Source organism: Lycium ferocissimum, chromosome 12 (genome assembly GCF_029784015.1).
Source record: "Lycium ferocissimum isolate CSIRO_LF1 chromosome 12, AGI_CSIRO_Lferr_CH_V1, whole genome shotgun sequence".
Classification (NCBI taxonomy): Eukaryota; Viridiplantae; Streptophyta; class Magnoliopsida; order Solanales; family Solanaceae; genus Lycium; species Lycium ferocissimum.
In genome coordinates, this window is record NC_081353.1 from 8,444,906 (window position 1) to 8,455,475 (window position 10,570).

Below are 10,570 nucleotides of genomic sequence, written 5' to 3' on the forward strand. Positions count from 1 at the left end.
GAATTCTCTAGATGAACAAATGGTCCCTTATTTATTTTGATCATGTGAAATAATTAAATGGGCTTGGGCCATAAGCCTTTTGGCCGGCCACCCCTTGGTATTGGGCCTTAAATTTTCATCATTTTTTTTAGCCCAATGACTTATTGGTCACATTTTAAAATTCCCGAAACTAATCTCCAAAATTTATTTTGCCCTTAGTTTTCCTCGACACTTCCACATTAATATTCTTCCATAAACAACTCATGTGCTAAATAAAATCAATCATTACCTTATTTCTTACAAGCCAAAATTATTTCCAATTTTCCCGAACACGCGAAAATACGGGATATAACGAATTAGCTGTGTTATGGATGTTTTGAATGTGTTGTAATGTGTAAAAATGGATGGAAATCATGATATGTTGCGTGTTGAAGTTGAGCCGTGTAGTGGGCTGTTTTGTAGAATATGATGAACTAATTTTATTTAGTGTTTTGGTTGTTGTTGTTGTGGATTATATGATGATAATGAAAGCTTAATGATGTAAGTTGATGTGGAAAACGTATATGGGCTGTTTTAGAAGCTAATGTGAATTTAATGTAGTTTCTTGAATTGATGAAAATGATGTTGTTAACATGCGGATTATTGATGTAGTTTATGAATTTGGAAGAAAGAAATGTGTTGTCGTAGTTTTGATTGAATTTGGAAGGCTTCGGGTTATGTAGTACAATGGTTGGGCCGTTTGGATACTTTGTGGTTTGGTTGGAATGTTTTTGAATTTTGTTTGAATGGTCTCGGATTAGCGCTTGAATGTATGTAAGCATTGATGTTGTCTTGATTATATAAGTGCTTGAGTTGAATAAAAATGGAATGTCGTCGAAATATGTAGAAAAGAGTTATTGATGGTAGAATGCCTTTTGAATTGATTGTTGATGTTCCTAGTATGATTGTTGGTATTGTTGTTGAAGATTTGGCCGAGTTGAATTCTCGGGGTTGTTGAATTTATAGGGGAGATGCTGCCCAATTTTTTGTAAATAAAGTGCTAGCCTAGAATTGGATTCCTAAGTGCGTATGACTAATGTTTGGCGTCTAATGATGTTATTGTAGCTTTTGGAGAAGCCAAGACGTAAGTTTGGATTAATCTAGGAAGCGGACGAGGTATGTGAAGCTTACCTTTTCCTTCTTGTGGCATGTCTTAGTCGTAAGTAGATTGTGATACGAGTCTCGGGGTGACTCCATTCTTAAGGTCCGAGCTTGTGTGCGATTTTTATTCATTCCTGGCACTCTTAATGCAGTCGAACCATGATCCTTGTGTTTTTACATGACTTGGTTTCAAGGATTTTATAAAGGTTTTTATTCCAAAAAGGTTTCGTAACTACGAACAATCGTAACTTTCATAGACGAGCTCGGATCGCTTCGAAACGTTCGCGGGAGATTCTACAATGGATAAGGTCTCTAACTTTCATAAATGGACCCGGATCGGTTCGATACTCGTCCGTGGGCCCCGAGACTCTCCCTTGTATAATACTAGCGACTTTTCAAAGGATTTAGTGTGATTAACGTCTTAACCTTCGAAAGCCGATTACTTACTTCTCTATCGAGTTTGAAATGACGATTATGCCCCTAATTTCCATAAGTTATCTCACATGTTTTAATACGTGTCTACGAGTCCTGAAGTTCTATTTGATATGTTCCCGAACAACATTCGGAAGAAACTTGATTTGACTATCGCCTTGGTTTTAAATGATAATTCACTTTGATTATTTTATGAGTTTTTGGAAAAATGTTTTAAACTGCATATAGTCTCCCACGACTCTGCTCGTGCATATGGTTGCTATATCCTTCGCCGAGTCCCGTGCCGGTTATGTTTCGTGCGCACTATGATATATTCCGGAGTATGATGTGTCCGGTACGCCGCGTCCCCTTTGGCCGGGTACCGTGTATATTTGGCGTTATGGGGTGTTACGGCATTATGATGTGATATGATATGTCGGGTGTCGGAGATATGAAATCTTCTGGAGTATGATGTGGCGTGGCGCCAACGACGGGCGGGCGACCACCGTTCTAAGAGCCCTATGCATGATTTGTATTTTTATAAGTAAGCATTTTGATATTTTGAATATTGCATTTACTTTCCGTACTTCGGTTTTACTATGATCCGTTTACTATATTTCATGCTTTGCATACTCAAGACATATTCGTGCATCGCTCCCCTTTCTTCTGGCCGTGCGTTTCATGCCGCGCGGTACATGATACTTATTTGGATGATCCACCCCTTAGGATTGTTCACCGACTTGGAGCGCTCCCTTGTTCTCAAGCCTATACTCCGATCCATTCGTTATTGTGCATATGTATATGTTTATTCACCGGCACGGCGGGGCCCCGTCCCGTCATATGATCTCCGTTATGACTCTTAGAGGTCCGTAGACATATATGTGTGGGTTATGGGTATTCCCGTTCGGCTGTGTCTGTGTGATTTGTGATTTGGACGTCCCCCTATATTATGATAGCCTTATCGGCTTATATGTGATATTATCTCAATGGATTGCGATAGCGATATGTATATTTGTACATTTGTGACAGCGGGGTGACGTTCCACTTTTCTCGTATATATATGTTATTTGTATCTCGCGTAAGCTATTCGTATGCTACTTCTGATTAACGGGTGTGTACGGGTGCCCAACTCAGGCACTAGTCGCGGCCTACGGGGTTGGGTCGTGACATCTCTGTCGGAGATAATAGATAAAGGAACTCCGTGAAGTCGCACAATCTCCCTGATATAAAGCCTGGCATAATCCTCGGCTGAGTAGGTAGTCCGGACCGGAAGAAAATGAGCTGATTTTTTCAACCGATCAACGATAACCCAAATAGAATCATACTTCCGTGGAGTGCGAGGTAAACCCGTAATGAAATCCATATTAATGATCTCCCACTTCCACGTCGGTATCTCCATCTCTCGCAATAGCCCACCGGCTTCGGTGCTCAATCTTAACCTCGCCGGCAATTTGGACACCGAGCGACGAACTCGCTATATCTCTTTTCATACCATCCCACCAATATAAGCATCTAAGATCATGGTACATCTTCGTCGACCACAGGGTGAACGGAATATCGGGCATAATGTGCCTCGCCCATAACTTTGTCGCGCGGCCGCAACGTCGGTACACACCGCTCGTGAAATAACACTCCATCGGGTGAAATCTCAAACGGAGTCTTTCTCCGTGCCGGGGCTGCATCTGTCTTTGTGCGCGAATAGGATCCTCATACTGATGTCGCTTAATATCGTCTATAATAGAGGATTCAGCAATACCTCGAACAGAAACCCCAACATTTCCAGAACCAGCCAAACGAACTCCAAGACTAGCCAACTGATGAATATCGCGAACCATTTCTTTCCTCTGCGATGGCACGTGCTAGGCTACCCATGGACTTGCGACTAAGTGCATCCGCCACAACATTAGCTTTTCCCGGATGGTAGAGAATATCAACATCATAATCTTTCAAACAACTCCAACCACCTCCTCTCGTCGCAAGTTCGACCTCCTTCGCTAAAAGATGTCTTGGAGGCTCTTATGATCCGTATAAATATCAACGTGAACCCCATATAAGTAATGTCTCCACATCTTCAAAGCATGAATCACCGCGGCAGCTCCAAATCGTGAGTAGGATAATTCTTTTCATGTTTTCTGAGCTGCCGGGAAGCATAAGCTATCACCCTGCCGTGCTGCATCAACACACACCCCAAACCAATACCCGAGGCATCACAATAGATCACATACCCATCTGGACCCTCTGGAAGGGTCAGGACCGGAGCTGTAGTCAACTTCTCTTTCAGCAACTGGAAGCTACGCTCGCAAGCATCGGACCACTGAAACTTAGCTCCCTTCTGAGTCAGCCTTGTCAAAGGCGCTGAAATCGAAGCAAATTTCTTCACAAATCTCCGATAATAACCAGCCAATCCCAGAAAGCTACGCACCTCTGTCCGCGTCGTGGGTGTAGGCCAATTCTTGACGGCCTCAATCTTCTGGGTATCCACCCGGACGCCATCAGCTCCGATAATGTGTCCCAGAAATGCCACTGAAGATAACCAGAATTCACATTTGGAAAATTTACCAAAAGACATCACTCTGAATTCATAGTGCCCATATCGGGTCCTGAATCTTTGTCTTGGGAATATCGCCTCTCGTACCCGCACCTCGATGATAGCGACCCCGGGTCTATCTTCGAGAAACACGGCACCGCAACCGATCAAACAAATCATCAATCCCGGGAGGGGATACTTATTCTTGATGGTTACCTTGTTCACCGCTTTGTATCAATGCACATCCGCAGCGAGCCGTCTTTCTTCCTCACAAATAGTACCGGAGCTCCCCAGGGTGATGTACTGGGCCGAATGAAACCCTTCTCCAATAAGTCTCTCAGCTGCTCCTTTAATTCTTTCAACTCTGCAGGTGCCATTCTGTACGGAGGGATAGAGATAGGCTGAGTATCTGGCAACAAATCAATAGCAAACTCTATCTCCCGCTCGGGGGGAAGACCTGGAAGCTCATCTGGGAATACATCTACAAATTCATTAACCACTGGAACTGACTGAAGAGTCGGTGCCTCTGCCTCTAAATCATGAACACGGACTAGATGATAAATATACCCCTTTCTGATCATTTTCCTGGCCTTGAGGTATGAAATAAACTTACCCCTCGGCGATGCCGTATTACCTGCCCACTCTATGACTGGCTCCCCTGGAAACTGGAAAACGAACTATCTTCTTTTGACAACAACGGTAGCATAACAAGAAGCTAGCCAATCCATACCCATAATCACGTCGAACTCGGTCATATCTAACTCTACCAAATCGGCCTTAGTACGGCGGCCACGGATAATACCGAACAATCTCTATAACCGACCGGCTATAAATGAATCCCCCCATCGGTGTAGCTACCTCAAAAGGCTCTATCGACTCCGATTCTATCCCAATTTTATTAGCAACAAGTGGAGAAATATACGATAATGTAGAACCAGATCAATCAATGCATACACATCTCGAGAGAAAACCAAGAATATACCCGTGACGACATTAGGCGACGCCTCGGTCCCTGTCGGGCCGGCTAATGCATAAATGCGGTTCGAAGGACCGCTAGAACCAGAACTCCACCACGACCCCTGCCTCGGCCTGGTCGACGCCGGTGTACCTCGCCCCGCGGGGCGCGCAGCTACCGAGGATGAAGATGAACCCCGACCGACCCGGTAGACGGAGGCCGAACCGCTCGTACCACCCCTCGCCGGACGCTCTCTCTCATCCGATGGCCCCGACGGCCGCAAGTAAAGCACGCGCCGGGGCACGAAAACACTCTCCCCGGTGTCGTCTCCCCACGGTGGGAACACGGAGGTCCGGGTGGTCTCGTCGACCGCCGGAGCCTCCGTCCAACCGCGAGCTCGAAAACCCGGAGCTCGGCCGGCTCCCCGAATACCCCCCGCACCTCTCGATCTCCTGGCCGAAAAGCGCGGGGTGTACCCCGTGCCGACCGGGGAGGATATCTCGCCCCCCGCCGCCGACGAGGCCGTTCGCCTCGAAATCCCCGCAGTACCCACGATCTAGCCCTCTTGGGCCGCCCTCGTCATCGACTCTATCGGCCGGCGCCTCTCGCTCGTCCTCCATGCCGGGCGCGTCCGTACGCGGCGATATCCACACGGACCGAGCCGCTAACACCAAGCGCCTATCAACGAAGTACCGATCCACCCCCCACTATATATCCGTGCATCCGGTCGCTCATGCTAGCTACATATGCGGGCGCATATCCGCCGCGGGAATCAAACTCTAAGCCGTACTCCCGAACCTTCGCGCCCGTCGCGGCCGAGAAATCGGTCTACCCCGGCTCGCCCCTCACCTCCGGAGGCAGAAAATGGGCCGAAAAGCCTCGGTAAACTCGCCCCATACGGCCGGGAGGGCATCCTCACCTCTCGGACAGCATCCACGACTCATACCCATTAGTCGCTACATCGTGCAACCCGGTATGACGCCATCTCCACCGACTCGTATCGAAGCACTAACCGCCGGCAGGTCCGCCGCATCCGGTCGGATAAACGCATAAGCGGTCCTCTGCGGGCTTTGGACCCGAAAACTCGGTGGCCACAAAGTCGAAAATCACGAGCTCGTGACTATCGCGCCCGTCCGCACGATCATCATGTCGTGGGCCTCGCCCGCTACCAATCGTGTCAACAATCGAACCGCCGCCGCAGGTCCCATCATCCGCCCCCGGCCGGGGTGCCGGAGGTACAGTACCGGTGCCGCGGGAGCCGGCGTGGAGCCGCCCGTGCTGCGGTACCGTAGCCGCCACAAATCCCTCCGATACCGGCGGTGTAGCGAACTAGCCGTCGGAGGCACAACCGGCTCTATCCGAGCACGAGCCCTAGTAGTCATCCGAGCTCGGCTAGTCTCTCGCCAAAGAACCGTAGACTTGCCCTTCGGGCGGCCGTGGCCTTCCTCGGAGGCATCGCGAAAACGTAACATTTCGTCGAAAGAGTCATCCCGATAACTCAGCTCTAACGCACGATCTAAGATCAGAAGAAAAGACAACATCCTAAATGTCCTGTAGCTTCCTGCTTATAAATGTGGTGAACAACACATCGATAAACAAGACGCTACTAGACACGATCTGTGGACACTCCGAGGACAAACCGCTCTGATACCACTTCTGTCACGACCCAACCCCGTAGGCCGTGACTAGTGCCCGATCTGGGCACCCAAACACACCTATCAAACGCTATCACGAGGTATATCAAACGCATCCAAGTATATAACAGAAGCCGACTAGGCTGAGTTCCAAATATATAAAATTTCCAGAAAAATTTCGGCAGAGTTTCCTTTGTTTTACGGACTATCCAAAATAACCCTGCGCACAGAAAATACCAACAAAGGCCACACAGGGCCAACAGAGCAACATATATATATATGCGGGCCGACAAGGCTGCCGCGGCGAATGAAATCGCCCAAACACAACATATACAAACACAACCGGACGGAAGTAGGCACAACCCACAAAACATGTCCACAGACCTCTAAACAGACAGACAGAATCATATGACGGGACAGGGCCCCGCCGTACCCATGAACAAATATATACAAATGCAACAGACGAATATATACCAAAAATATAAGCTCCGGAATGAGAGGAGCACTCCAAATAAAGAAGAGGGTGTCCTAAACAGGTGGATCACCAAACCGTGCGTCCGTACCTGCGGCATGAAACGCAACCCCCGAAGAAAAGGTGGGGTCGGCGAAATATGTACTGAGTATGCAAAGCAGAAAATGTAATGTACAATCTGAGATCAAATCGAAATAGGGGTACAGAAAGTAAATGCATTTCCAAAATATCAAAATGTTACTTCAAAATATAACTCATGCATAGGGCACAGGAAATATGGTCGCCCGCCTGTCGATGGCGCCATAACACAGCATAACACCAGAAAGTTTCAAATCTCCGAATCCCCGTCACACATCACAACACAGCATAACGTCAAACACAGCATAACGCCAAACATAAGTGGAACCCGGCCCTCGAGCGAGGAGCTCGGTGAACCATAATCACAAAGATAACACCGAATGTATCATAATGCGCACGACACAGAACCGGCCCGGGAACCGGCGAACGATATCATAATAGGCACGAGCGGAGTAGTGAGTAATCATATGCATAAAATCATTATCATAAATCCAAAAGATAAGTAAAATAGTCATATTCGAAATCGGAATAATAATTATTACTTTTTGTTTCAAAAGTTATCGAATTCACATACAAGGGCGTCGCGGGACCCACGGACGAGTATAGACCCGAACTGAGCCCGCCTTTGAAAAACATACTCATTCTATATCATACAAACTCCTACGAAAATTTTAAAGCAATCCGAGCTTTTCTGAGAAAGTAATGAGCGTTTGAACTTTTGGAATCGCTAAAGAATAAGCTTTAAAATCAAAAATCAGCTTTCATGACATCTTTACAAATTATGAATTCCAAGGATATAAGGATCAATGTTATGGCATATGAGCACAAGAATACCAAGAAAACACATGCGAATCATAGACAAGCTCGGATTGCGAGAATAGAGTTTCTTGGAGGCTCGTATCATAGCCTACTTTAACTAAGGCATGCCAAAAAGAAAGGTTACTTTACATACCTCAAACGCTCTCCAATATGACCCAACTCAAGCTAAGTCCAAACTATGATTCGGGCTGCCCACGATCTAAAAATAAGCCATAAAATGCCAAACATTAGCTAATGACTTTTAGGCCTCAATTTCCAAATTCGCCCTTAATTCTACAGAAATTTGGGCAGCATTTCCCCTGTAAATAGGCTACCCCGAGAATTCAACTCGGCCAAAACAATCAACAACAACAACAATAACCAACCTAGCAACATCAACAACCAATCCGGAAAGCAATACAACAATAAAAGCTTTCTTTTCCATTATTCAACAACTTACATAAATTCAATTCGACGACTTACCTTCAAGCCAAAATCGACGCTCATATATTCACATACTAACCCGAACCCATACCAACCACATTTCAAGACATTCTAAGAAATTCATAGAACATTTCCAACAATCCAAATTTTTCTCCAATTCAGCCGAAAACAGCCCCAAACCGAGAGCAGCCCTTTTTTTTTTTTTCTTCATTTTCAAATCATGATTTGTATCCACAATTTACATTCTAACAATGCTATCTCATCAATATACCAATTACATTAAACATACAATAACCTCCAAAAACAGTCCGCAACATTAACAACATCATTTTGAGTCAATAACCATTCATTTCCAACCTAGAATTCATAGCGACGACGACTAAAGCATTAAGCGACATTCATTCGTTCATTGTCATATAATGTGACCCATTTCAATCAACACTACACATACACATATATGGATGATTCCCAATTGTTCTTCACCTTACAATGATCATAATAAACTAACTAAGCATTAATTCATCAATTCAATATCACACACACACACACACACACCACACGGCTCAAGCACCACAAACCCAACTCATCTCCAACATTCCATATTTCATGATTTTCCTCCATTATAAGATACTACAACAAGAATATAACCTTCATAACACAAAAACAAGATCAAATCTTACCTTTTTCTCTTCAACTTCCAATAGCCTAGGGTTTCCAAAAGATGAAAAATAATAGGTTGATCGCTCCAACGATGCTTCCACGCTACTTAGGGACCCCAATATAGTGGGTTTACATCAATGGAATAATTTTGGAAGAGCTAAAAATGGGGGTTGAATTTGCAAGCTCTTGGCCGAGAGCCTCAATGGAGTTTTCAGCTCCTCTTTTTTTTTTGCAAGTGTTGAAAATGAGCTAAAGATGACTAGCAAGTCATCTTTTAATCCCCCCTTGAGTTGTACAAAAATATTGGCCCACATTAATGAGTTGGATCACTTAAAAGATGACACAAAATTGTGTGGGCACACCACACTCCACTATACACGGCCAACATGGAAAAAGTGGATGATTTTCAACTTCCAATTTTATCACTTTTGGTCCCAAATTTTCCTAATTGTTCCATACCAATAAATTCATGCACAACTTATATCTCAAAATAAAATCAAAGGTCAAGAATCCCGACTTTGTATCCCGAAATAGTTTTGTCCTTAATTTGTCATAATTAATCCGGATTGTTCTAATATACAAAAATACGGGTTCTAACACATAATTATTTTAACACTCCATTAATGGTGGGTGCAAGATTAGAACCCAAGAATTGATGAAACTTTCAATAGTTGAGGGGTTGGGAGATATCAATGGAAAATCATTCACAAGCACTTTGGGGTAAGATTCTAACCCAGTATTTATTATTATTGTCGATTCTCATCATCTCATAGTCATCCTACACACTAATTGTGAAGAACTAATGGCTTAAGAACCCTAGGGTTAAAAATAGAAAAGATGAATTTGGATATCTTGTGATAAATAGAATTCCATGAAATTAAGATTGAAGGTTAACTAGATGATGGGTAACATAATTGTTCACTAAATTTCCTGTTTTACCCTCATGAACCCAGATTCACATTGTAGGGGTATTTTGGATATTTTTCTAAAAGTGTAGCATTACGGGTATCGTTGGACTCGTTTAGACTCGTAGAATGCTATTTTGACTATATTGTATCTGAATTTTTTAAAATATTACAGTTTTTCCCTTGTGGCTCGGGTTTGGCTATTTTGGCTCCATTGGGTTTTGGGTAAAACTATGGCAATATGGGTATTCTTAGATTCGTATTCTGACATAGTGGGCAAGGCTAGGGTTTGGCGAGGAAGGCAAGGCTAAGGTTTGGCGATTCGAGATTATTGCTCGGCATTCTAGTTAGGTTATGGCTTACTTTAGTTAGATTTTGATTAGCGAAATGTATGTATTGTGTAGAATTGACGGGAGAAAGCATGATTAGGTCTTCGGACATTGTGTTTTGGTTGGATATTATCTAGGTTGGTATGACTTCTGATTTTGTGAGCTTGTCGCCAATACGTTATGTACTGAAATATGAGGTGTAGTTGTATTCATACTGTGGTGATTCAGGATGGATTTC